Here is a 4587-nt window from a genome sequence, read left to right as displayed (position 1 = left end):
TAGGCATGTTAAGTTGGCAATCTAGTCACTCTCACCCATACTAATCAAAGGATCGCCCTCAAAGGCAGGAGTTCACAAAACACTCAGGATTGAGGTCGTGTCACTTATAGTCGTTTAGGTGAGATGCAAGTCTCTAGTATCAATGACGTTATATACAAAGTCTAGCCATTTCGTGGTCTAGGTCTTATACAAACTCTTTGTATAGGACCCCCTCGCTCCACGTCTCCACATGAATGGTCAAGATCAACCATTTGTAGTAGTTTACAACACTTGTAAACCTCTACAAAGAGGACCGTATCCGTAGTGTTACTAGGATCAGGTATCCCACCTTAATCCTTATACTACATACCGATTTAGGTTATCACTTAAGGCATGATCCACTTGTATATCACATATACATGCTTAAGTTCACATAAGATAACCAAGGAGCTTTGTTTATTGGATATGAGTAAATGCCAGAATTAAATAACACTTATTTTATTCATTTAAAAATGTATATCTTTACAAAACAACAAGACTCTGGGAGAATTAGGACACCAATCCCTACACTCATGCCTCACTTAATATACTCACTCCAAAAGAAAGGTGTACCAAACATCCACCTAACCTAAATAACCTAAGGGTGTTTGAGTGCACAGGTTTTTTACATCAGAACAAAGGAAAGTTAGTTGCCCATGTAGTAAAATGTATATTTTTGGGGTTCACTGAAGGAATGAAAGGCTTTAAATTGTGGCATCCTACTGAGAAGAAGTGTGTAATAAGCAGAGATGTCATTTTTAGAAAGACTGAAATGTTTATGCAAAGGCCTAACTCAAATGAATCAACACCATAAGAGAGGACAGAGATAATTGAGGTGCAACACTCTTTCTTGCCTACAACAGATCCCTCAAGCTCAGATACTAATCATACTTGTAGCCAGTTTACTCGCCATGGAGAAGAACGGGAGGAGACAATATCAGACTCTGAGAAAGAGGGACCAGACCTAAGGGATTATAGCCTAGCTAGAGACAGACAAAAGAGAACTATAGTACCACCCTCAAGGTATGATGACTACATCAATCTAGCTTTAAATGCCTTAAAACTAGATAGTGAGCCAGATCCTTCTACTTTTGAAGAGGCAGTGAGTTGTGCTGAGGCAAGGAAATGGATAGAGGCTATGAAAAATGAAGTTGAGTCTCTTATAAGAAATGACACTTGGGACCTAGTTCAATTACCTAAAGGGTGCAAGCTTATTGCATCCAAGTGGGTGTACAAGTATAAAGAAGGTGTTCTAAATGTTCAAGGACCTAGATATAAAGCTACGTTAGTTGCAAAGGGATTCACTCAAAGACACGGTATTGAATACAACGATATTTTTTCCCTTGTGGTCAAACAGACTTCAATCAGGCTTCTATTATCTATTGTGGCTCAACAAGATCTAAAGCTGGAACAAATTGATGTTAAGACAACCTTCCTATATGGTTTTCTAGATGAAATCATTTATATGTGTCAACCTAAAGGTTATGAAGTCAATGAAAAGGAAGATCATTACTGCCTACTAAAGAAGTCTATCTATGGACTTAAATAATCTCCTCGGTGCTGGAATAGAAGATTCAATGACTTTATACAAAAGAATGGATTTACTAAAAGCTCCTATGACAGTTGTGTCTATATAAACTCTAATACCTATTGCTACTCATATATGTAGATGATATGCTACTGGCAGGAACTACCATGAAAGAGCTAAAGCTAGTAAAGACTTGTTAAAATCAGAATTCGAAATGAAAGACATGGGCAGTGCAAGCAGAATATTAGGCATAGACATCAACAGAGACAAGTCAACATTCAAGTTAAGCATTCATCAATCATAATTTGTGAGAAATTAATCAAGAAATACAATATGGCAGAAGCTAAAATAGTTAACACACCAATAACTCATCATTTTAAACTATTAGCAGAAAATTCACCAAAAGAAACAGATATTGAGCACTTAAAACAAATATCTACTGTTTTCTACTCCCAAGCAGTGGGAAGTCTGATGTATCTTATGATTTCTACAAGGCCAGATATTGCTTATGCTATAAGTCTGGTCAACAGGTACATAGTTAACACTGGCAAAAGGCATTGGGAGGCAACCAAGTGGATTATGAGGTACTTAAAAGGCACTATGAGTGCCAGACTGCTATACCAACAATCATTTAACAGTGATCCTAAGCTAATAGGCTTGATTGACTCAGACTATGCAGGGGACTTCGATAAAAGAAGGTCTCTATCAGGCTATGTCTTCCTATATGGGAGCTGTGTACTTAGTTGGAAAGCTACTTTACAGTATGTAGTAGCTCTTCCAACCACTGAGGCTGAGTTTATAGCACTATCAGAAGCTGTAAAGGAAGGTTTATGGCTCAAAGGATACACACTATCAGAAGCTGTAAATGAGGGTTTATGGCTCAAAGGATTACTACTAGACTTTGGAATCAAACAAGATACAGTCAAGATATACTATGATAACTAAAGTACTATACACTTATCAAAACATCCACAATATCATAATCGTACAAAGCATATTGATGTTAAATATCATTTTATAAGGGAGCAGATAGAAGAATGGAAAATAGAGGTGTTAAAGATCCATACCTCAAAGAACGTCTCTGGCATGCTAACAAGGCAGTGACCCAACTCAAACTTTAGAAGTGCCTCGACATTATTGGGTTTGAGCTGAGAGACAAAGGATGAAGAAGAAAGGGTTAGCAAAAAAAGGAGCTGAAAAGGAACTTGATAAATTTCATTTCAAGGTGGAGATTTATTATGGAATACTATTGAAATCACTTTACAAGTTTGTTATAACAGTTCTTTGTAAAGTTCTATATAAGTACAGCTTAGCTAGCTGATTGAATGTACATAAAACTAAAGAAAGAATCCTGGCTATTTATCTGTATTCTTTAAGAAACTCTACAAGATTTAATAAATCTCTACTCCCCCGTAGATGTAGGTTCTTATATGGCTAAACCACGTTAAAGACTGGTGTCTTCCTTCTTCCCCTTCTCTTTACTCTTCATGCATAGCAATTTGATCTTCATCTTCCTCAGATCTCATTAAGAAAATTGACAACATTTCACCATTGTTCTTCCCTCCCCCTCGAGCTCTCTGAAATAGAAAGAATTTAAAAAGTGAGATAGTCATTTAAAGCCTTCAGACAAGTGAATGTTGTAGTCTAATCTTGGCCATCAATGTGTAGGGTCAAAAAGTGCTTTCACACGGATTATGCTTTCAACATATAGTTTTGATTCAGCTTGTAATATCAGGTGGTTTTCAAAGCAGATTGGTTTTCTTTAGTTTGAGCGTCAGGTGTTTCATGAAAAAGGCCACTTCGTACTGAAGACAGCCCAACAGATTGGTCATCAATTTTGGTCAAAATCGGACGAACACACTCAAAATTGGTATAGTCTATCATAAATAAATCACTTTTACTTTTTATTATATTAGTAAATATAAGTTCATTTAAGATTCAAGATTCGTCACAACTAAGGAATATCTAAAGTCTTATTTGGCTCGTCACCTATTTGTAATTTATGTTTTTTAAAGTAAAAATTTTGGAAAAAAATGATGAAAATATGTTGATATACTTATTTTCAAAAATTGTTATCAAAAATTAACTCTAAAATTGCATGTTTTAAAAAAGAAGAGATAGACATTTTATAAAGTACCTAATATCAAACAACAAATCTAGAAGCCTACTTCTATGTAAAGGGTGTATCTCTCATGAGTTTTTATGATAAAATATTATAAAAATCACAAATAACAATCATCAACAAATTATAGTTACCAAAAATTATGAAATAGAAGCACCGTCATTATTGACCTCATAAATGGATGTTTGAAAAACGACATAGGAAAAAAAATTTTAGGAATGAAGAAAACTTCGCTCGTCTCTCAACTCTTTTCTCCATATATTTTTATGAGAATTTTCTCTATCTATTTTTATGAGAATTACTTTGGCTTTTTTTTTCATCACGAATAAACATATTTTTTTAGTACAATAAAAATGGAGGGATTCAAACCACAAATATCATGGCCAACAACCTTATCGAATTTAAGTTAGCTATGCTCGCTTTGGCTATGAATAAATATACTTACATTGTTCAACGAGAATTCAGGAGAAATTTAATTCATAGAATTTGAGCTTTGTATTCGTATCATTTGTATATATATATTCTTATATTGTGAAGGTGAATATAGTGTGGAACTATCAGAGTATATTGCATCTACAACACTTTACTCTCATTTGTCTATTTTGTCAAAGCTGGGATTGTTTCTTGGTATCAGAGCACTCTAGCAAACGACGTCATGACCATCAGTGATAGTATGTCCACACTCCTAACTATTGTTACAAAAGCCAATTCTTCCTCATCCCTTGGCCACCTTCTCGACACCATTTTAACTATGAGATTGGATGATAGGAACTACTCACTTTGGCGAGGAATGGTTCTTGCCATCTTAAGAGAACAGAAAGTATAAGGCTTTATGTTAGGTACAAAACTATAACCAGATAAACTCCTCAAACCAGTTGAAGGAACATTAGAAAAAATCACCAATCCAAACTTTAGTGAA

At 35.1% G+C, this 4587-nt stretch overlaps 1 pseudogene; it reads left to right on the top strand.

Moving 5' to 3' along the window:
• Nucleotides 1–1879: 1879 nt before the first annotated feature.
• Nucleotides 1880–2491, top strand: LOC150031963 (secreted RxLR effector protein 161 pseudogene; annotated as a pseudogene).
• The last annotated feature ends 2096 nt before the right edge of the window (nt 2492–4587 follow it).

The sequence above is a fragment of the Benincasa hispida genome, chromosome 12 (genome assembly GCF_027475165.1).
Source record: "Benincasa hispida cultivar pf3 chromosome 12, pf3_genome.v1.1, whole genome shotgun sequence".
In the NCBI taxonomy this organism is placed as follows: domain Eukaryota; kingdom Viridiplantae; phylum Streptophyta; class Magnoliopsida; order Cucurbitales; family Cucurbitaceae; genus Benincasa; species Benincasa hispida.
This window is presented reverse-complemented; position numbering and strand designations above follow the sequence as displayed.